Source organism: Zosterops lateralis (genome assembly GCF_965231275.1).
Source record: "Zosterops lateralis genome assembly, chromosome: 1".
NCBI lineage: Eukaryota > Metazoa > Chordata > Aves > Passeriformes > Zosteropidae > Zosterops > Zosterops lateralis.
The window spans coordinates 60,161,624-60,187,185 of record NC_139762.1 but is presented as its reverse complement, the minus strand read 5'-3'; positions in this window follow the sequence as shown (position 1 = coordinate 60,187,185).

The window sequence follows — 25,562 nt, the reverse complement described above, 5'->3', positions numbered from 1 at the left end:
TGTCCTCTCTATATTCTTCCTTGATGTTCCTGATCCTTGACCTTCTGGCTAGGTTACATTTAGGGTTGAGGTTCTGATTTTCTAATAAGAGAAAAGCAAATAACGAATTGTGTAATAGGGTAAGTCTTATTTGTAATCAAGCAAAATGTGTTTTAAATGGAGAGAGTTTGAAATCACATACGTGGTACATTCTGCTGAAATTACTTTGATTTTAAGTATGACATTGGGAGCATTATGGCAAGTAATGACAGGGAGCTTTTTGTAAGTCACTAGAGGAATAATTTTGTTTTGCTAATAAGTGATCCTTTTGTGACTTATCAGCAACAACCTATGCATCTGGGCCATGACATGAAACATCAATCTTATATCAGTGTAAAAGTAGTAAAGGTCAACTTCTCCCTAAAAATCAGGTTAAGAGGACAATTTCTTGGATTTTTCTCTGCCTTCCTGGATAGTCAGTGATGCAAAGTGAAAGAACAAGTTATGACAACACAACCTTCTTCATGGTATACAGTAATTCCTTGGAAAGTGTAAGTAAGGGGAAGCAGAAGTCACACAAGGTGGGATTCCATTTTCTGCAGTTCCACATCATGTTTCTGTCCTGTCAGATGCCTACCCATGGAAATCAGTAGGCATAGTGCTTTCAGCAAGTGGCCCAAGAATAATTTTTTACTATGACATTTCATGGCATTTGATGATTCATTGGATGTGCTTGATTATGCACATTTTGATGAGCTTTTTTCACTGTGGAGGCTTGGAAAAAGCACACACACAGAAAATAAATACCTCCTCTTGCTCTGACATTGTTCTAACTTTCACAAGTCACTCCATTCATTTTAGGATCATCAGTCTTTTATTACTGTCTTTCAGCTTCTGCCAAATAGGAATTTCTTTTAGGTTCAATAATGTAAGTTAAGGAGGGAGGGAAAAGAGAGTGGTGAACAGTGAGATTTATTCTATGTGAAAAGCCTCACATTGTCCAAAACCAAATTTGGAAAGTCAAACTCCCAATGTCAAAATTCAGAAGTAAGGTTAAAATCCCTTATAACATACACCAACCTAGGACAATATTAAGATGCATCCCTGGCAAAGCCTGACTGAAGCTGTAAAGTTGCTGGAGAGCACAGAGCCTTCTCCTTTTAGGAGCAGACTAAGAGTACATGGAAATCACTCCAGCATTACCAGTTTACAGCTCAGATATCTTCATATTTCAAATCCATCAGTCACATACCTCTATTTGGATATCTCTCAGGGTACTTTAAAATCCTCTAGACAGCTTCTTTTTTACAAACAACCACAAGCAGCATACACAAAGTATCATTTTAATGTTTCATAATGGGAAGTGAATTTGGTCCCAAATACAGTGTCAAAATTAATAAAATACATCCTGATGTCTGAGTTATCTACTACTCATCTTGGATATAATCGAAAATAAGCTAGATCCTGGATTCAGGATTTTTTAAATTTATTTGCTTTTTGTTCCATATGGTGATGTTACTGAAGCATAGCTTTAGGTTCTGTACCATCCAGAAACCATGAGGATAATTTTTGGGTACTGTTGTGGTTTTGCCTGCTACAATATAAGCTTTATTGATGAACTAAAATCCTTGGTAGGAGTGCAAGAACTAATGTGCAAACAGTTCTGTGAAGGACTGCAGATGATGTTTCTGAAGACCTAGCTGTAATGCCAAGATCTGGCACAGATCTAAATCACTGAATAGATTGGTCCCCATTTAATTAGACTAAAATCAAATTTATACCTGTATTTACACACAAGATGCACAAGATGCTCTGATAGAAGCAAAAGTACATAGAAAAAGAGCTGCAGATAAGGACACAAGGACAGGTGTTACATATACTTCCTGTATATCTGGATTTCACTTTAGAGGATCTAGGCTTGGATGATTTTTTTCAGCGAAAGACTTTCTGCATCTGCTAACATCTACATTGTGGCTTTTGTGGATGCTGTAGAAGGACTCAATGTTCCCAGAAAACAGTACTGGTTTCTGCAACTGCATCAGTTAGCTAAATAAAAGTATAACAACTTTTACAAACCTCTACTCAAAACATATCACAGCTGCAACTGCAAAATCTCTACCAAAATAGAAAAAAAATTCCTCTCTTAAAAACTGCAAATCACAACAGTGCCTAGACCAGAGGATGGAAGAGAGAATGCCCCATTTTATCTCAATTAATTCTAATGGCAAAATGACACGTGAGCAGATACCCAGTGAGTCATAGCTGAGTAACATGATTTTGTGCAACAGTGGGGAAGAATTATTAAGGAAACCAAGCCTTCGTAATACACAACACAAAAATTTACATGTGGATGAATTTAGGTCTTTCCAACTGCGACAGCAAGCATTCCTGTCTGGCTCGGTAAGCAAAGAGAAAGAACACAGAATATTAAATTAGGAATAGTCACTTAAATACTCAGATTGCAATTGCTCTACAGGAGCATCCTTGTTTACAGCCTTTACTTGAAAATTTTAGAGATGCTGCATGAGAGCAAGGCACCACCTCTCTCCAGTAATTTTTTATCCAGACATTAATGATCTCCACAGACCAGCAATGCACGAAACTTAGAAATAAATAATTGATAATTTTACACAGTCTGAGCTGGCTGAGTCATCTCCAATAGACTATTAAAACAGCATCATGAGCTCAGCTGGTATAAAATGCCTAGAAACCCCCAGTTCTTCCTGCAACTGGAGCCTTTTTTCCATTCTGACTGAAGACAATGAGAAAAACAAACAATTCAAGGACAATCTGGGGAGAAGGGTTGAGTTTTTACCCCCCTCTTTAGATGTCTTCCACTTTTCCTTCTCTAGTTTGCACAGTTGTAATCACAGCTACAGCTCTCATCTAGGTGAGGGAAACAAATAGCTGCTCTAAAAAGAAAGGCCAGTTCCCAGACCAGGACCATAAAGTCAATAACATTGCTCCTGGGTTACTCTCAGGGATACAGAACGATTACAGATTGTGGCATTGTAGCAAACAATTCCTGATTGTGAGCATAAATACCGTAGCTCTGTATTCACGTTTGGAGGAGTGGCTTTACCCCCATACTGCACATACCAAAAGGGTTTTGCTGGTTGAACCATAAAAGAAACTAAGTCACCATCTCCCCAAAGTGAGGCATTGGTCATTGCTGAGCTGTGGGGGTCACTGCTCAACAGCCTCACTGCAGAGCATTCCTGAGAAAGCTTTTTGAGCTATTACCACCAGGGAATGGTGGAAATCAGATTTTTTTTAAGACATTAAGGCTCTGGTTAAGAGCAGAGAGAAGCCCAGAGTCTCCTGACTCCAAGTTATGTTGTAGAATCCTAGAATCACATAATGTTTGGCCTGGAAATGAGAAAGCTGACCCTGAGATCAGCTCAATTGGTCAGAGCACAGTGCTAATAACACCAAGATCACAGGTTTGATCTCCATATGGGTCATTCACATGAGAGTTGGACTTGATTATCCTTATGGGTCCCTACCAACTCAGCATATTCTATGATTCTGTGAACAAAAGTCTACCAGCCAACCTTTTCTAGTGTAATCCTGGTGATTACACCAGAAAAAGTAAGTGACACTAGATATGACAGTTCCTAGACAACCTAGTAGATCAGGCAAGTTTATGTACCTATTTGCAGAAAAATAATATCCTGTCCTGGTTCCAGCCAGGACCATTAGTTTTTGCAGAAGCTAGGAGGGTGCATGACTAAAAACCAGTGGCTTTCAACACACTGCAAACACGGGTGGGTACATGGAAGCAGTCAGGAATTGCTGGGCTCTGCAGGGTATCATGGTGAGCATTTGCATTTTGTACGCTTTGGTCATTAATACTGTCACTATTCCTGTTTGTTTTCTTCTCTCGTTGCTGCTTCCAGTAAATTGTTCTTGCAGCAGGTCATGATTTTTACCTTTTGTGCCTTCAATTCTGTTCTCCAGAGAGAGGAGAGAGAGGAAGTGGGGAGTGAGCAAGTGGTGTGTAATTTGGAACGGTTTAGTGGGAACACTAAATTAGGCTATACCATTCCTTAACCACAACATATCCACATGTGTATTGTAACTCTCCCTGACAGTTTGCTACCAGGAAGACAACCATCACATATTCCCACAGCCTGTATTTTATCATAGAGTTCTGATACACACACCCCTCAATCATGCAAGAATCGTATGAGGATAAAATTGATGTTGTCAAAATAATAAAAATAATAATAAAAACCTCAAACAACAAAACCCTGCACCAAGGACAGTTCTTCAATCTGTGACCTTCTTGGAGCACTATGTGTCAGAGCTCCTAAGAGACAGAGGATGGAGAAAGCACCAAGATAAGAAGTGAAGCTGCAATTTTACCTCTACCTGACAGTCTGGTAGCAATAAACCATGAAAAGGAGCCTTGCTCTCCCATCCTCTCCCCCAAGCCACAGATTCTCATTATCTCCTCTATACAGGCTGGAAGCTAAATGGCAGATACCTGCTCATGCATACAAATCTAAATTTTCTCTGGTTTAGCAGGCTTACTGCAGTCAGTTTGGTGTAAAAAAACCCACAAGAATTTTTTTTTTTAAATTGCATTTAGATGCTGGATTATTTTTGCTGCACCACAAAGCCCTGTCTTTGGGGCTACTCCTGGAGCAAGTTGTTCTATAGGACCCAACAGAGCAAGGGACAGAATTTCTAGCTCAATTCACAAAAGGAGACCAGTAGATGCTCAGCAGCTGTGCATGCCTCTAATGCTGAAGCACAGAGGCGTCCTATCAGCAGTACCAATTTTACTTTCATGACAGATCACAGCACCCTGATGCTGATAACTGAACAGAATGTTTGCAGCACAATAGAAATAAGGAACCAAGGATGATCTTACACTATTATTGCTTGTTCTCCAGCCCTGGCTTCTTGCGTTCCCCTGGTTTCTTACTTTAACACCAAAAAAGTTAGAGCTATGAAAACCTGGGCTAGTAAATAAAATATTCTATCTGAATTTCTTCAGTGAAGTTCTGGTTTTGAATAATTAACTTTTTCCATACCAGAAGCCTAAAAATACTTTTTATGAATAGTACACCAGCCCATAACATTTTTACCCTTCTTGGAAGACTATGTCCCAAGAGCAAAACTGTCCTAAGAAAAACAAAAGCAAAGCAACCACATACACATTAAAAAAAAAAAAAAAAAAAAAAAAAAAAAAAAAAAAAAAAAAAAAAAAAAAGAGAGAGAAAGAAAAACAAAAACAAAAACAAAAACAAAAACAAAAACAAACAAAAAAAAAACCACCACCAAACAACAAAAAAACACACCCACACAAAAAACCCAAACCCACTAACATTGCATATTTGAATAGAAAGGATTAACAAATTTTACCTAATAAGACATCCAAAATCCAGAAAGTAAACCAAGAGTCACGATACTGTGAACTAAACTTGTAGAGACCTGATTTAAGCCAAGATATGCCTCTTCAGTGGTATCCTCTATCCATTCAGGGTCTCCCACACATCCCAGTTATCACTATATTTATGATGCTGCTACATTTATGCTACTATCTTTGTGCTTCCATTTACTAAATGGGCATTAGAATATTGTATCAGTTATCCCATAGAGATAGTAACCAAAATTAATTATGTTTTGGTAGTGTAATGATGGTCATAGATTAGGATGGAGCCAAATGTTTGGGACAACTGAGTACATTTAATAGAGGTCAGTTCTGCCTAATATGTTTGAAAAGATACCACCCAAAGAAAAGATAAATAAGCAATTCCTAAAGTCTATTTATGGCAACTAATCCTCATCAAATTACTGCTAATTAATGAGTTACAACATCCAGATCTCATTTATTGAGTCCCATTATAAGATTCTCTCTTTTTCCCTGATTCATATGAAGAGAGAGCTTAATGAAATTCCTCCCCATTCTCCAGCCTCTCAAAAAACTCGAAAACAAAAAACCAAAAACTAAGGGAAAAAAAAATCTGGCATGCAAGCCTTTTGAGACAGGGAGACTACTTGGGGTCTTGACAAAAAAAAAAAAAATCACTTTTGGAAACCTAAATAGCAAAAATACATTAAAAACAGCAACTTTATGACTGAGAACTCTGTCTAAAGCAGCACTTGCAGAAAACATCAAAGTAAGGCAAGGAAAGGGAAATAAAATGGTTAAGAGAAAATCTGGTTCCTAGAGATACTATTACAAGTGCCTAGGGGGAAAATACTACATTTTTTAAAATTAGGTACCATTTTCCAAACAATCTTTTATATCCTGACAGTTTCTCAGTGCAAGATGTGCACTGCCAGAACTATCCTATTTTCCAGGGCTTCTGATGGGAAAAGATATTATGCTATAATGAATCTAACAATCTTATATCCTCTATTTATAATGAACCCAGAATGCTCCAAAAATAATTGGAATAGTTTCTTAACTTCAAGTCTTCTACTATTACCAGTGCTTAGCAGCAAAGAGAATTGAACACTTTACTAAGTAATAACACAAAAAACTCAGAAAAAACTTTCCAACATACTGTCAAGTTTTATCAGGCATTGAGAGATTAAAGTTCAGTTCAGACTGTGTTTAGATGAGGCAATCTTCTGGACCTGATTTATCAGAGGTAGGTGGGGTTACCCACTATATATTTAAATACTGCATTGAAACAGAGCCTAGTGGAATGTAGAAAGGCTGAACAAAGCTAAACAAATCTCATCAAGGGCATCAGAATTTATATATCCTCCAAATATCACTTGTAGCTCGAACCTGTCCTTGGAAATTGGTGAAGACTTATTCTTAACATATTACTTAACTTGATACGGAAAACCAGATCAGCAACGCTACCCAAAACCCTAATGTTGCAATAAGACCTAAGTCAGTATTTGTGCACCTTTAACACACAAAAGAAAAACAAGTCATCCATCCACTTTACCGTTAATTAACCTCTAATTAGCCCTGATACATATCCATGGCAGATATGTGTTTTGCTTCCTTTCCCATAGGCAGGGTCACCCTCTTCTCCCAAGTTCTCAGGATCATACCATAGATTCTATCTACTAAATCTACTTGATTGTCTTCATTTGCAAGACAGTTAATTTAAGTCTAATATATTTAAATGTTTCATAGAAGTAAAACTTTCTGGTCAATTTGTTGGTTTCTTAAATATCCATGGACATTTCTGGTTTGCATTTGCTCTGAGCTTCTGCATAAACAATCTGAAATGGCTGTGATTTTATGTCACACTTACATTGTTTGCTGTGGCTTTACAAAAGCACTGATGAAAGTCTTATTATAAACATCTTAAATCTGCTTTCTTTTTCTCTTTAACAGCTCCAGTAGACAAGATTGTTAACTCTCTCTGTCACTACTGTAATGCAGCTACTTAAGCTACCTTTCTCTGTAGCTGTATTTGCTAAAAGACTGTTCACCTGTCAATGATTTCAACAGATACAATTCACAGACAAATGTTATGAGTGCATTTAATTTCTAATATCTCTAAAGAAATAAGGGCTTAGATGAGTCAAGATTTCTGATGGAAATAGAAGGACTCCCCTTTCATATTATTTGTCTATGACTACCTAGTATTTAAAATTCCAGTTTCTGTGTATTCAAATACCATTTACTCCAATTCTTATATGTTAAAAAAATTAAAACAAACAGATCAAAAAAAAAAAAAAAGCTAACCACAGACAGGGAATTCACAAATAAAGAAAAACAAAACCCCCACAAATACATAGGAGATCAAGATTCCATTTATTCTGACACAAAGTAAACGTTTTCCTAAAGAACATTTAGGGGCATTTTTTACATCATGAAGAAAGAATAAAACCCAACCCCAAACAAACAATTAAAGAGTTTTTTTCTGCCTTTTTTTTTTTTTTCTTCTTCTTCTTTTTTTAGCCTCAGGAGGTGCAATTTACTGTTCCTTTCTGAAATAAAGTACAAGCCCATTGACTACAACATGAAAATTTCCAAGAACTCATTTGTTCAAGAACACATTTTGAGTGTTTACTAGCTGCTCGAGCTAATGGAAAAAAATAAGTTTGGAACAGTGAAATTCAATTTTGCAATTAATGACCTATCATATCTATTCCTTGAAAGATGCTTATGCCTCAGCAGAACTGATATACTTAGGGAGGTAAGGCAATAGAAACACTTCTAATGTGAGGCACAATTTCACTCCAGAGTTTTTTAGCAGCCTATAAGTTATCCTATTTCTTTCGTTAGTAGACATAATCATACTTCACAAAAGAGATCAGTCCTCTTAACTTCCAGCTGGGGAGAGAGAGTCACATTGAAATACAGTTTTGTCCAACAGCATATGGTTTGGCTCTCCCATACACTAAAGCACTTCCTACACAACCTACAACATTATATTTTTTCATATTTTGCTTTCCTGGCTACAAACTTGATGTCAAATGCACAAATAGAGGTAATATATGCAGGAACTATATGGAAGCCAACTATAACTCAAATTCTTGGTGCAGTGGAATCCGACCTTTTAGGAAGAACATTTTCTAGGTTTCACAGAAATAATATAAAGTCATCTATCAAGAATATACTAGAAGTTAACAGAAGAGTACACATCCTCTCCCACATCTCCCACCAAAAAAAGAAAATCTGACTTTATCTTATTAGAAGTGTCTCCATTCTTCCTGCTCCAGTGTTGTGTCTAATGCCACGAGGAAATGCACAGCAAGGGTGTCATGTTTGTGCATGCCTGTGACAATGCATTGCCAGACAGCCCTCAGGAGATATCTCTGCCTCTTGGGTGCCACAGATGTACAGGTAAAAAAAATATAAAGGACAACAGATGTTGTCAGTCAAAAGGTGCACTTATGCAACTGCTTGCAACGTAAGGTTTTACACTCTTGAAAAATGCTCTGATATTGACTTGCGGTTAGATAATTAATTAAACACTAAAAAAGGCAATTGCTGAGAGGTGTCTAGCAGTTCTTTCTTCTAAAAGTGCATATTACCCTCAGGAAAGTTTCCATGTAGACACGTCTTAGGTTCTGTTATGGAGAAAGCTAATGAAGAATGTTCAACAAAAGAAAAGTTTTTCCTGTTAGCCAAAAAACATCTGTGTACAGTTCAATTGCCAGTTCAATTGTCAGTCCTTACAGCCACAACCAATACAAGCTTCTTTAGAAAGGTAGAGAGATTAAACAGTGTTTGTGATAGTTTTTAAGTATTTCTTGACAAAATATTTCAGTGTGATGATAATTTGTGGTAGAAAAAAAAAGCAAACATTACATTAGCTAAAACTGTATCTCACCAGCTGCAGCTCTGAGAGCCATCAGCCACTCTGTTTATTTCAGAAAGGGCTGTTAGGAACCTATTTTGAAAATGCCTCGTTTCCTTCGAGTTACTCTGCAAACCAAGTCCCCGATGTTCACAAGCATGAATGAACCTTGATATAGTCTAAGAACATTTCATTCTCAGGCTATTTCCAAATATAAGTACCTATCTTCTGTGAAATCCCATTCTAAGAAAGGAGCAGGAACTTCCTGTGGAAAGGTCAGCACTTTCTAACACATAACTTTTTATGAGTTTATGTAAACTCATAAAACCCTGACAGTCTCTATAGCTTGCTGAGACCACAGGCACTTCCATATTACCACATCATGACTGTGCTATGGTTATTAGCAATCCAAAATTAAAATACTTACTCTGAAAAGGTATCATTTTGCTGTTTCATGCTGTCAAATGAACCTGTAGGTGGGCAATGATATTTCACTGGGGGCTGAAGGTGAATGAAAACAGAATTAAGCTGAATGCTAAATTCAGCAGTATCATAGGAAACCAGGCTCCCTGAAACCAAAACAGATGAATTTTGCAATGACTAAGTATTGGATTAGCAGCCTGAATGCTTCACCAATTTCATCTTTTGTACTAGTATTATAAAAAGAAAGTCTCCCTGTTCATTCCTGCCAGTCAAATAGGTGCTGAGTAATCAACTCCAGACCAGGCAAGTGGTGTATAGATAGCAATGAAATGACCTTATTAATATGGCATGCAGAAGGAACCAAATATTAATTTAAAGTATCCTTTTTTCTCTTTAGCAGAAGGCTACCTAGCTTGCAATATACAGGGCATAGCCCAATTTTAACTTTTCTGTTGCAGTGATAGGAGGGCAATTTGCCACTGCCACTTCTACTAACCTCTCTCCAAATCAGAAATGAATTAACCACAGAGCTGCAAGGATAGGGTTAGCAGAACCTTTACTAGTCATTTTAGTGAGATTAATTGACAGGGTATTTTAAAGCCCATTTTGACAGCAAGACAAGTTGAAACAAGGGACCGTCCTGGCTCTGTTTCCCCTGTGCTTGTAAAAGTATCTGATATCATCTTCCACAGAGGGGAGGGAGGCAGAGGAGATGAGGAGTTGCTCTTTCCCCGAGCACATCAGGGTGGTATATGGAAATCTTTACCCAGGCTCAGAATAAATAGAAAAGAAGCCATGAAAGCTAAAAGCAGACACATCCCAGCAAATTACTCTCTTACTACAAGACAGCTACTCCTGGAGAGCACAGGAACAAGATATTTCTGTTGGTACCTGGGCACAGCTCATTCACCTGGCAGCAGAAGTGTCAGGCTCTTAACAGTAGGAATGCAATGACTCCCATTTTTGCCAGGTAATAGCTTCCTAGTAGGGGAAAAAAACCCCAACTTGTTATTTTTAAATGCACTCCACTTTTTTTTTTACTTTTTTAGTAAAAATGTTTTATAGATGAACATGGGAGATGCCTTACAAGAAAAGAGCTGTTTTCAGGATCATTGCTCTACTCTTCCCCACCAGAGCTGTTTGCAGAGAAGAGTGGCTGTGAACACTTTTACATGAGCAAGCTGTATATTTCTATCACACTTTGCCAGACTAGAATTCAATCTGAGTACACTGTCAAAGGAGGGCTGATGGCAGGAAACTAATTCGTTCCCTCTTTCAGGCTGTTTGCTTCCAACAAGTCCATTTCACGGGATAGTTAACAGATCCTCTCATGATAAGGATGACTGCTCAAAGCACTTAGGCTGATGTTGTTTTAATACCAAATCTATATTGAGGCAGTTGACACAAGTAGTGCCATACAAAGTAGCTTACAAAGGCTGGTGGAGTGGAACAAGACATGAAACCTAATATCAACATTCCTCTGTTTCTGAAATGTCAATGAAATCTCTTGATGCTGTGGGTATTTTTAAATATGATGTTTCACATAGCATTTTAGTTACAGCAAATGTAACTATGTTTGCAGATTATTTGCTGGGTAAAGATTTCACTTTGAAAGTATTCTTTCAATTCTTGAAGCCCTTGTACACCTAATATATTTTCAGTAACACTTATGTGGTATAATATTGTTGCACTTTATTTCCTTGAGGGAAAACCACCTGATACAGTGAAAATAAATCCTTTGATATGACTGGTTTATTGCATATGTCCTGATTTTATGTGGTATGTTAATTGTTTACATACTAAATACTTGTAACATAGAGCAACTAAATATTATACAAAGTTTCTACAGAAAAGATATTTTCAAGAATTAATGATGAAAGTCAGAGTTCAAAAAATTCTACAACATAAATTTTTCCTCCTGTTTTCCAAAAGTGCTTTTGACTTGAGGTCATCGCATTTGAAATCATCCTGGCTGTTTTTGCAAGCATTTCTGGAAAATCTCTTCCTCCTGCCCAGAAGGTCTTTTAAACTTCATTTCTGCTTGGATCTTTTGAATTCTTTTCCAGGTCACTAGGTATCTAATCGTAGCAGAACTCCCATAATGTGTGGTTTGTCCTAATTATCAGAAGTCCTGAGTATTGTGATAGTTGATTCATGAACCACTTCTTTAAAAGAATGGAAAAAAAATAGTTCAATCAATTTGGTTGTAAGTTCTTTCTGTAGCCTTTATTTTCACAAAGATATATACATACAGTCCCATGTCACTTGGTCAATAGAGAATGGCTCTCCTGATGTTACACTCCTCACACTTTCACCCTCTACTTGCATTAGCAATTAAAAAGTATTAACTGAGCATATGGATTGCACTGAAGGTCAAGACCTGTTTTAACCCATGCCTAACAATTTCTTAGGAGCAACCATTGAATTGTACCATCATTATGGTATCTGTATGTCTAGTGTAAACATATATTGATGCTTTCATCAATATTACCTTGTTACATCAATTGTCTATAAACTGCACTCTCTTGTCACCATGGAAGAGGGACAGTGCAGATACCCAAAGTGTCAGTGGTGGCTACCATGCTTTGGTTAAAGCTCATGAAGATAAGTACATATCATCTCAAAATAATTATTAGGTTTTGGCAGTTTCCCTGAATTTTAAGAGATCACTCACAAAGTGGCTCAGCCAAATATTATTTGGGGTCTTTCAAGTACCTACCTGGCAGTCTGTCCATGAACAAATTTCCAAATGTTCCCACATAGCCCAGTTAGTTTGTGTCGGAATTGCATTCTCTCCACATCCCCCACCAAACACTGTGAATTGAGTGAAGAACAACAATTTTAAGTTTCAGATTTGCAAATGCATCTTGAGATTTTGCAAAAGCCGAAAGTCTAATTCTGGGAATGGCAATTAGTAAGGAGATACCTGTATTTGTCAGCCAAGCATCACACTATCAATCCTGTTTGCAATTGCACTCAACATGCTCATTGAACATAAAAACATCAAATCCATAACATAGAATTCCCTGAGCAACTGCTGCCTATCCCAGTGCTGGGCAGTAGGAAGGAGTGAACTCAGATCTGTCGTGCTGAGTTCTGCCAAAAACATCAAGGTATTAAAAAAAAAAAAAAAAAAAAAAAAAAAAAAAAAAAAAAAAAAAGAAAAAAAAAAGCAAGGGAAGAAGAAAAAAAGAAGGTGTGTGTGGGGAAAATGCTTACATAGTCACAAGAGGGACACATGGTCATGATAAGTGACCTATATGCATCCAGCTAGGTGCAAATTAGTTTGTCTGTTACACTCAGGGAGGGAAAAATAACTGCATACACACTGAATACTTCTGCCTTACATCATGGCCAAACCAAAACTGACGACAAATGACAGCACTCACATGAGATATTGAGCAACAACTCTAAAATTACTAAGATGCCATGCCTTTTTCCTCTTCCACCTCAGATCAAAGGAGCTTACATCCTTACTAGAATACCAACAGGTAAGGACCACATTGAAATTCCACTAGAACTGAGGTAATGGTGCTGGAAGTCTTGTACAGCTTCCAACCCCTGTGTTAGTGAAACTATGAAGATGTTCTTATATTCTAAAAAAGAAGATTCTGTTAGAATGGCCTCAGTTAAGTTGGAATATAGTTCTCTGTGTCCATCAGTCTGAACTTGTCACAGCTCCTTCATGGCAACTATAGGAACTGAATCACAAAGTGTCTGGGGGAAAGAAGAATCCCAAAAAAGCCACTGAGTCATCCTACTGTGTCCCGTTACTTCAGGGGGTGAGCACTGTTCCCAGTACTCATGACAGTGAGCAAGCCTGACTCGTCCACCTGATTTTTTCCAACAGTGAACTCAGAACCCTACAAGAAATCTTACTCATGACAGTGGGCTTAGAGATTGGTAGAACTGATACAGAAGCTGGCAAAGTTTTGGAGCAACAGTCATCAGAATTAAGTGAAGCATGCAGTGAATTTATTGTTTAATAAATTTTTATGTTCCATGGTTAGCTTGGGAAGTCCCCACAGGAACCTAAGGGACCTTCTGCACCTACTTCAAGAAGCTTATTATAAACTTTGTTTTTTAATATTTATTTTTTTAAGTTTCTAAATGAACAAAAGTAACAAAACAACATTTTTGTCTGTGTTTCAGGAATAGTAGTTGACACAGCCACATTTTCATCTAACATGCTGTATTTCCTCAGAATACATCCAGTTGTCAGACTCTAAAGAAATGAAGAAAAATTAAATAAAGTAAAAAAAAAAAAAAAAAAAAAACACTTTTTGTGTAAATAGTATAGAGCTTTTCCAATAATTCACTCTCATAGTACTACTTCCCTCCTTACTGATATTTGGTACTGAAAATGCAGTGCAAATTAAAGAAGAAAGCCTTTTGGCAGACAGAATCATACAGAGTTGGACTGAAGTTTCAGCAGGACATTAAAGAAGCTACTCTAGAAAATAAAAGGCATATGTAACTATAATATATATTTAAAAGGAATACATCTCCAAGCCACATAATCTTCCTTCACAAGTGGAGTCTGCAGAACAAACTATGAACACTAGCCTTTTGGAACTCCTACTTGCTTTCTGAATTTCTTCTTCAGAGTGGATCTGAGTGACAGAAAACATAAACTGCATGTGGCCCCATTGTACTGGACAGGAATGAAGAAAGCAGCAGCAGCCATCAGGCCTCTTTCCTCTACCCACTGAAACAAGGCCCAGTATGACCTTAATGTTGCAAGTTTCTTATTAACACTCAAAAAACAAAGTGATATATTCACACCCAATCCAAAATATGAAAATAAAGAAAGTTTTAAGTCTGTGAAGCTAAAATGCCAAGCTTCTTGCAGCTGGGCTGAGTGAATTTGAGAATCCCTTAGAGTCAGCACCAACCATCATTGATGCACAAGCACAGCACAGTTTGAAGAGATCTGTGCTTAATTTGTGATTAAAGGCTTGTAATTCATAAAATAGAAAGAAGGAGAGAAAGAAATAAAGCTTGTCTGAACACAAATAGATTCCAGCCTACCTGCTTTTTTGTACTTCTGTCCATAACTCTGGTAGCTGGTGCTTTTCTGTGCCGATGAAACTATCATTGAATTGATTGTCTCAGTTGCTAAGGAAACCAAAGGGATGATGCTAATGGATACTATTTATGACACTGGGAACCTCAGAAAACATTTGCCATGAAAAGAGGGTGTCACAAGTTAGTTAAAATCTATATTGAGTCTTAGCACAGAGAACTAGACAGGTTTTTTTCCTTTCTGTCTTCCCTCTGACATTTTATTTTTTATCAGATACTTATAGCTTTATGCTTGATTTGGCTGTCAGCACCACTTTATAGTCATTTTTCTAGCTTTATTTCAAAATACAGGAGTTAGCACACATTCATTCTAATTCTAAGCAGTGGAGTCCAGAATTTTTTTAAAGCATCACACATGATACACAAATAGGATTTGGCTTTGGGAATGTTTTGAATCAAAAACATTGGATTTGATATCTTTCTACCTTTGCTCTTATGAACTGTAAGTTATGGAAGACTTTCATAACAGATGCAGCAGATCTCATAAACCAAACTGTTATGTTATAAATTATTATATTTTCAGGAACCTATGTTTATATTTTTAAAAAATAGTCTCCATTTAAAGGAGACAGACTTTCTAAAAGCATTAAAAACATACCAGAGAACTCTAAGTTATTTTTTTCTTTTTCCACATGCTATATGTTCACAGCATGAGTCATCTATCAAAAGCAACCACACAAGTCTGAACTTATACCAGTGAAGGATCAAGCTCCAGGCACTTATTTATTTACAGAAGGCTCGAGGAGTTATTTCTGTGCTGGATTCACAGATGCCCCATAGTCAGACACCTTGTTGCCATGGAAATCTCACACCACCACTCTCTGCCTTGCTCCCATCCAAGAACCTCCTTTGCAGCCCTAGTGATCCCTGCTTGTCACATCTTCCCTGGGTCCCTCATTTTGGGCAGGCAGCAGCTGCTAGCAGGACTGGAGCACATTTAACCCTGTCTGGCACTTCCAAGTCACAGGAAGGTCAAAAAGTGATTTTTTTAGGATTATAATACTTGACTGAACATCTTCTGCCACCTTACATTCTCATGCACTCAGACCTCCAAAGTTGTGTCTCATTACAAAGAAGTAAACAGAGTGTCTTTCCATGCTGGTGAGAGTGTAGGAAGTCACAGCAAATTAACAGTAATTTGTTCCTGGAGAAAGGAAAGAGAAATAATATCCAATGACTACTCATTCTCATGGGAGAGCCAATCACTGAGACAATTCAGGGACAGCTCATATGGTGCATCCAGAACAAAGACCCCCAAAAGAATCTCACAACACCAACCCCCCAGAATGTTGAGAGGCACAGGGAAGCATACACTCCACCTGAGCACACAGTCATAGAATCTCTTGAGTTTGAAGGGAGCCATAAAGATCAGACTCCAACTCCCTGCTCTTTGCAGGACTACCTCAAACTAAGCCATGTGGCTTTAGATGTTTTTTGCAAAATCTGTGCAGCTGAAGATCTCTCTATAATGGACAACAATGATTCCTCTTTTATTTTCTCTGTTGCACCTATTCTTGTACTTTAGACTCTCCAGGATCATACATATATTTACACCTGGAAAATACTGCTCTTTTCTAATGGCACAGATAGGTACAAGTGCCTAAAATAAGTTAGATAACATAAGGATCTAAAAAATTATTGGATGAAGTATGAGACAAGAATACATTATACCATCCCAACAAACACAGGGCATTAAAGTCATAAAGAGCACTTCCCTTGGCATGACCTGGTTGCAGACATTGACCCTAGATGACATCTGCAAACATTAATTTAAAAAAAAAAATTATACTAGTGATTATTCCTCATACAAGTAGACAATTCAATTTTCAGAAAGATATCTCAATTTTACCCAGCCTGTAAATATTAGAACTGTAACCTATCAAGATACACCTGTTTGAAGTAATTTCAGTGTGAGACCATGAGCATCACCGTGTAAGTGAAAGGGGGAAAAGAAGTTGTGACATTTCCAAGTCAGCTCTAGGCAAAACCAATCGAAGGAAACACCTTCTCATGAGTGCCCAGTGCTGCTCTTCACCTTTTAGTCTCCTCTGTGGCCTCAGGAGAAAAAGCTAAAACTGGTGTTTCTGACACTTTTACAGCTTGTGCAATTTAAATAGCTCTCTCTCTCTCGCTGTTCAAGATTAAAGGACTTTTTTCAGTAGTAGTAGTAGTAGTCCCAGCACTGAAAATTAGCCTGTTCCAATTAAGGCTTCAACTAGAAATAATGTCTCCCTTCAGGGAATACATGACATTTTAAATTAAGAAACATTTCAGTTAACAAGCCTATAAATCTTCCCAATTAACTGTATTCTCTACTAGTTTATGATTCTTCTGTTCAATTTGACAATCCTAATCTCCCAGAGAGCATAGAAAAGGATGAGACCTCTGTGGAAGTTGCTTTCCACTTGCTGTACTGGAAGGGGATACAGACACTCTCTCTGACAGTACTTTTATTTGACAGATCTGAGTCAAATGGCACTTCAAAGCCCAGTACCCTTCATTGCCATCAGGTGAAAAGGTTTTCAGTCAGCCAAAAGCCTCTGTGATGCATTTCTCACACTCCAAAAGGAAGATCTGGGGCAGCACCACTAGAAACACAGCATAAAAGGATTTTCTCACAGGAGTACTTTGCTCACTTCTCCACGGATTATTCTTTTACTAATCAAAGCTTTCAGGGAACACAGTCAGGGTTTGTCCTAGGAAGCAGTGTCACACAGTGGTGATTGATAGTGCCAGGTGAGGTAGGCTGGAGGAAAAAGCAAGAACACCTGTCAGGAGCATGGAATGCAACTTTTCTGTTATATAGATGGGTTTATTCACTTTTAGTATGCAAAGACGGTAGTTGAAAAGAACTGCTAAATAGGAGATATGAAAGAGACATCTGAAAAAGTCACAAAGAGGGAGAAACACAAGCCAAGAGTATGGAGAAAAAAAACAAACCACCAGTGATCTGAAGAGATCACTATGTTTTTTGAAAGACAAATGTCAAAAGATATCACCCTAAATTGGATGAGGCAAGCTGTGTTTTACAGACACTGTAAAAACAGAGCCAGCTGAAAGACCATGTTGGCTAACCAAGTGTGGTCATGGAAACATTGTTGAGGTTGGAAGGGACCTCTGGAGATCATTTAATCTGACACCCCTGCTAAAGCAGCTTCACATCCAGGTGAGTTTTTAATATCTCCAGAGAAGGAGACTACCACCTCTCTGGGCAGCCTGTTCCAGACTCTGTCACTCACATGGGAAGGTGGGTTTCAGTTTGTGCCCATTGCCCCTTGTCCCGTCACTGGGCAGCACTGAAAAGATCCCCTCTTCTTGAAACCCACCCTTAGGATATTTATAAGCACTGATAAGATCCCCTTTTGGTCATCTCTTCTCCAGGCAAACTGACACAGCTCCTTCAGCATTCCCTGCTAAGGGAGATGGTCCAGTCCCCCATCCATATTTACAGCCCTCTGCTGGATCTGCTCCACTAGCTTCTTCTCTTCCCTGAACTGGGAAGCCCAGAACTGGACACAGAACTCAGATATGGCCTCTCTAGGAATAAGTAGTGAGTCAGGATCGCCTCCCTAATCCTGCTGACAATGTTCTTCCTAATGTACCCCAGGATGCCATTGGCCTTCTTGGCCACCAGGGCACTGCTGGCTCATGGACAGCTTGTCCACTGGGACCCCCAGGTCCTTTTCCATAGAGCTGCTTTCCAACAGGTCAATCCCCAGCCTGCCATGGCACCTGGGCTTGTTCCTCCCTCAGATTCAAGACCCTGCACTTGCCTTTGTTGAACTTCATTCAGTTTCTCTCCACTCAACTCTCAAGCCTGTCCAGATATCACTGAATGAGAGCACAGCACTCTGGTGTGTCAGACATTCCTCACAGTTTTGCATCATCAGCACCTCTGATCACAACTCTCTGAGCTCTGCCATTCAGCCATTCTCAATCCACTTCACTGTCCATTAGCCCATCCCACACTTCCTGAGCTTACCTTTGAGGATGTTACAGTAGACAGTGTGGGAAGCTGAAGTGAAGGTAGACAACACCCACTGCTCTGGAAGGTGAAATCTACCTAGCCAGTCATTTCATCGTAGAAGGCCATCAGAGCAGTCAAGCATGACTTCCCCTGGTGAACCCATGTTGACTACTCTTGATAACTTTTCCTCTACATGCTTAAAGATGACATCTATAATTAGTTGCTCCATCACCTTTACTGGCCATAATGAAGGTGAGGCTGACTGAAGTTTCCTGGGTCCTCCTTCTTGCTTTCTGAAGGCTGGAGTGACACTGGCTTTTCTCCAGTCCTCAGACACCTCTTTACCTCTCCATGACCTTTCAAAGATGATAAAGAGTATCTCAGCAATAACATCTGCTATTCCCTCACCACTCATGGGTGTATCCCACTGGGGCCTATGGATTTGTGGGTGTGTCCCATTTAGCCCCATAGATTTGTGGTTGTTGGGTCCATCTAAATGACCTCCAACCTGATTCTCCTCAACCAAGGAAGGTCTTCCTTTCTCCAGACATTCTCCTTTCCCTCCAGGGTCTGGGATTCACAAGGGCTGGCCTTAGCAGTAAAGACTGAGGCAAAGAAGATATTCAGTAACTCTGTCTTCCTATCTCCTTTGTCGCCAGGGTACACACCTCATTCAGCAGGAGGTTCTCATTTTACCTACTCCTCATTTTGCTACCAATGTACTTAAAGGAGCTCCTCTTGTTGTCTTGTGACATCCCTGTACACCCTGACGATATCACTGTATTTCTCCTAAGTGGTTTGCCTCATTTTCCACATTTTGTAAACTTCCTTTGCCATGATCTTGTTGCTAAGTCATGGAGGGTTTCTACCCCCTTTGTGCATCCCTATGAGTAAGGAATCAAGCAATCTTGACCCTGGAGGAAGGGATGCACAAGTATTAACCAATTCTCTTGGACCTGCCATAATTCAGAAGTGTATGATGTGGTGCAACTTGAGGCCATTTCCATGGGACCGTGTGCTTTGGAGCTAGAAGCTGTTAGCACCCTTGCTGGCTCAGAGAGCAACAGTGCACTGTCCCACAGATACAACCACAAAAGCACAAACAAAATATTTCACAGAGACATTTTAAAAGAAAATTTTGCTACTCTAAAGGGAAAACAAAGTCATTTTCCCATGGCTATTGTCCCAGGCCAAACGACTGGGCAGTGTCATGGAAGGAAAGAAAGAAAGAAAACAGCAAAATACACCACATGTCCTCTGAAAATGCACCATGTGTCACTACCTTCCATAAGGGCAACATGAAGCAGTTTCTGCAGTATGGCCTTTGCAAACCAAACAATATTAGTCTACCACAATTGAGAACGTCCCTGTGCTGCCAGGTCTAGGGCCACTGCAGTTGCTCCCCATTTATGAAAGTAAGATAAAAGCCTCCCTTCCCAAGAAGCTCAAGACATCAAAAAAAGGCAGGGAGTAAGGGAAAGGAATATTCTGCAATCCTTTAAACCTACACCCTGAATCCACAGATCTTAAAATGGTCTGTATATCAGGGCTGCCCCACAGAGCAATCTGTATTTAGTAAATCCTAGACAGAAAGTAAAGAAGACAAACACATTAAGATTCCTCATTAAAAAAATAATAATAATAATAATAATAATAATAATAATAATAATTACAAAACCCAGCACCATGGCTCATTCCAGTAACAATAGAAGTGCACCACCAGGTAAGTGAGTTTGTGTTTACAAAACCTCTAATGCTCACTTAGGTCTGTTTAGCACTGTGCATTACTTGCTGATCTTAATGCAGCTTCTATTGATCACACTGCAGCAAATGCTATTGCTGCCATGTAAAAATCTGTACAGTGATAGAAACCTTTCCACACAAGAATCTAAATGAGGTGGTTTGTCCCATTAGTCAGGAAACACTGTCATGCTCTAATTAATTTGTAGGAGGAAGAAAATGGATAACATATGGCTCTACTATTACAGAGTCAACAAAAGAAAAGAAAACATGCTTAGTTGTATTTTCAATACTAAGAAAATATCTTTACACATTTTCCAAGTGTTTACCACCTCATCCAGAAGCACATAGACCATCTTTTGTAGGTACCATTCACTCTGATGTTGAACACAGTGAAATCTCAGACCCAGAAGCAGACCACACACATGACTCATTAAAACAATTATTATGGTCATTATAAACCCAAATGGAAAAAAGAATAGTTTGGGATAAGGGTATCTAGTTAATCCCTACTTGATTAAAATACCAAGAATTCTTTTATTAACCAAAAGCAATGGAAATATTAAGTCATATTTCAGCACACAACAAAGCAAGAAAAATAAGAGATTTAACATTTCCAGCAGGTCTGGAAACTGCTTTGGGTCAGTGAGTCCTAAATCTTTTTAAAGTTTAAGCCCCACTTAAATAAGTGAATACATGAGGAAAAATAAAAATTCAAAGCAGCCATGGTCTGTCTAAAGTTTTAGGAGTCTAGTTTTCAAAACAGGGAAATCATAGATAGGTAAATCATGAATCTTGCCTGGACAGGGAAATCATGAATCATGATTGAATGAAAGTCATTACAATCTCAGAACAGTTGTTGTGTGGGACATTGCCCAATATCCAGACTCCAACATAGGATCCCAAAATTCTCCTCCCAGCAAGGAAGTAGCCACAACACATTGCAGAAATGATGTGGACCTGCCTAAGGGGAAGGGACACCAGGGGCATGGCACACCTTCTTGTCAATGGTCAAACCAACTGGCAGATAAATTAGCTTAAAACTATATCCTTTAAGAAGGTTCTTCTGCTTCCCACTTGTCAGAGGCCTTTATTACTTACTAAAAGATGTTTATATAGGCTGCATATGAACCAATTTGCTTATAACAAAATTTTTCCCACATCCACATTCTTCCTAGCAAGTTCTCCCATCCATTATGAGTTGCAGAGTTTCACCTAAGCAGAGGAGGACATTCCCTTGTGGAAGCTGGACGAAGGACAGAGCAGCCCGCACCCCACTACCTCTTTTGAAAACATATAAAATTCAGAACGTATTACATGTTTACAGTTATTGCTTCCCACTGTAAGTTGCAAATTCTCAGGACTAATCTCCAACCTTAATGTGGAGATGGGGTGAAGTGCTAAAAGTGATGGGGCAGAACAGAAACATCACAGAGGGTTTCCAGTGTCCCATGGCCTAGGACCCAAGAGGGTTGGTTAATTGCTCCCCACATCACAGATCCACCAATATCTGGTTTACTTCCCTCGCAGAGCACTGGGCCTTTATTGACTGGTTTTCCAACATAGAGGGAAATATTTAGTGCTCCAGCTCTTACTGATCTGCAGACACAAGTGCCTTGGTCTGAAAAGAAATCGTAAGAATGTCACTTTCTCATTTGTTGCACATGCACTCCAACAGACACACATCTGGGCTCTTTTCTCCTTCCACATATTTTTTGTGACTTGAGCACTGTGACTTGGTCTCAAGACTCATTTTTATACAGGGGACAATGAGCATATATGACAGGAAAAACAAGAGGCAATAAAGCAAGAAAAAGTGAAGTAAAATCAGCAAACCAAAGAAAAACACTTCACATGGGAAGTCTGTAGTTCTCCTGAAAACAACCTTGAGAAAAACTCCCAATCTTACAGCTTTGAAACCTGCTACAGTGGCACTTCATATCTCTCAAGGCAAAGTGTTCACTTTCCCCAATTTCCCTTAGACTGAAATGTAGCAGAAAATGCATTCATTGCCCCAGTGTGCAGACAGAATGATACTTGTTGAACAGAAAAGAGCCCTAAATCATACTATTTCTTGAAAAAATCCAGACAAGAAAAGTAAACAGAAATATTATTTTGATTTCCTTTGTCCTATTTGGATGCTACTATAAAGTTCCCAACTAGAAGAACAGTCTTTTCTCCCCTTTCTTTTTCTCAAAATAAATTAGAGAAAAAGCCGTGACTTGATTTCATCAGGAAGAACTTGCACTTGTTCATACTGACTAGCTCCTACTATTGAAAACTTTAATAAGAGGGGCAGCATGTCAAAAATAATTCTTATTGAGAGAGAAGAGAAATAAACAAGAAGATGCTACACTAAAGGGTGCAAAAGTTGTTGAGATTTCATGTTAAAATCTCAAACTTTCAAATCAAAACAATATTTATTAAAGTGGATGTGATTCCTTTCATAGGGAAGATGCACTGAAAAGCTGGGGAAATAATTTTGTCATATACAGAAATACCTTGGAAAACTGCAACTTTGAGTCCCACAACATTACTTTTCAGACTATTGCAAATCATTTAATTGTTTTTTCTCCCCCTGTCTTTCATCAGGCGTTTGGCAGTGGGTCGACTGCCACTCTTGAAAAGGCAGGAGAGAGTCAAGTGCCCAAGTCCTCACAAAAATCAAGGCCCACGTGGCTCACACAACGAGGTTTATAAAGTACTAAGAAAGAAAATAGGAGTCAGGACACCACTCAGGTTTCTTCACTGTGAACAAAGGGAAGGTGGTTGAAGAATGAAAATGCATGAGGGTGAAGGATGGCGATGTGCCACCTCTCCCCCACAGAACATAATTTTCAAACTTCTAACATGTATTCTCTGGATCTCATCCCAGCTTTTCCTCATGTACACCACCCACGCCGGCAGGTGCTTCCAGCATTTTTCACTGGGTAGTTCATGTTCTTCACAGCAACTCAATTCACAGGTGCTCAAGAAGGAAGAATTAACAGTAGCTCTCATTCCTGACACCTCAAAAAAGAGCAAACTGATTTTGACTCAGGAAACAAGGATGAGAGCAGTGAAAAAGCTGAAAGCACAAGAGATGATGAAAGATGGGCAGTTTGGAACTAAAACTTGCTGATGTGAATTTTTACCCTTGAAACTGAGCACATCAGAAATCCTATTCAGTGGCCTTAATCTTCTCAATAACACCCAATCCCAGGAGGATTGCTGGTGCCCAAGGGAATTGCCAAGGTCCAATGCCATAAAGATTCAACACCTTATATCACAAATACTAGCAGAACTCTGTGTGATTTAAATTAGATTTGGAAATCAAAAATGCACAGCAGCATCAGGATCAAAGGAATGTGCAAGAATATGGATATTGTGTGTGTGTGTGTGTGTGCGCATGTGGTTGGGTTTTGTTGGGGCTTTTTTGGTTGGTTTGGTCTGGAGGGGAGGGCTGCAGGGGGAGGGAGTGTTCAGGTTTTTTCTAAATCTTATTTCTCAAATGTGCTGTCCATATCTCAGCCGAGACAGCTGCTCACATCAATGAAGCTGCCTGGGTGTGGTAATGCTTCCAAGATGACATGTTCCATGCTTCACTTAAATGTGATTATATATATGGGCAGCATACTCCTAAAGGAGAGCATTAGGGACATACACTCACCCTGTATTGCCTACGAAAAACAAAATGGTTTGTTTTTGTTTTTTTTTATTCTAGCACTGTGAGTTTAAGAGTCACAGCTCCTAGGTGATTAGAGTGACAGCCATAGACTTGCTCTTGGGCTGGTAGCATTATTTCCTCACTCTTTCCACAGCTGCAGCATACATACATTGAATATTTCTGTACTGTATGATGCCAATACAGCTTCACAGCTCTTCCACAGTTAAAGGACCTTCCTGACCTCTAACACAATTATGACTGTCACTCCTTTTCTGCCTCCTGCCTTTTTTCCATGATTCCCTTTCATTCAATATGAATTTCCTTCCATCAGTGCCCATGGTAACATCCATAGAATTAGCTCTGGGCTAGACAGTGGCCTTGAACAGCTCCCTAACCATGGAAACCTGCCATCATTTATCACAAATATAAGATTTCCACAGAAGTAAAAAGCACAACAGCGCTTCTTTAACTCTTTTGCAGATCCTTGGCACATTATGGCAGCCAGAACAATTTGTAAACATGTCAAACTGCCTCTCTTACCTTTTTACATTTATAAGCATATGAATGCACCTTAATGGCATGCTCAAAGATTCTAGGACTGTAAATTAAACAAAATAGTTACCTTTACATTAGCCATCAAATAATACATGGGTTGCATTGCTGTCAAATATGCTATTGTGATAAATATGTACAACAGTTTGCCACATGATGAAGAATACACACAAACTGTTTTACACTGGAAAATTTTGAATATGTACGCTGGATATATAAAACTTGCCGCAGTTACGAATATGAATTTTGGGTATGGGGAATTGATTGTATTTTTTAAAGTCACTTTAGGTATGAAATTGGGATGAAGGATGACACAATCATATTCCATAGAAATAATGTTGATAGCCTGAAATCCTGCAGTGATTTCTTGCAAGACAATCACCAATTGTCTCCCAGAGTGTCTGTTTACTGAGAACATCAAATAATTAAGTTTACAGTGGTGAATCAGAATGAGTAGCAGAGCCAGACTTATTTGGGAAGCAATGAAACTATAATTAGACTAGAAAACATTAAATGCAATAAAACACAGAGATGCATGCTGTTAGGAGGTTTCCACAGAGGAACAGAGGAACATTCAGCACGTATCAGAGAAGTAGCCTGCCTTGATCTGCATGGGAATCAAGTCCAGATTTAGATGCACTTTAGAAAAATGCTCAATAAAGTCCATGCCTGGCTGCTACATAATGCTCAACTACACAGTTTCTCCTCTCCTTCACTTTAAGATAGCTTTTGCCCCAGAACACAGAGGTTCACATCCCTAACTTTAACCTCAGCCACCATTGAACAGCCTTTGACTTTACATTACTTATTTTCATCTGAATGCTTTCTACTATTACCTGGAATGCTTGGTCACCTGTAAAAATACTTCTCCTTTCTAAACCCCTGCCAATTTACAGATTATAAACCCGTGGATGCATCAAGCCTTGTACAAAAGCTTTTA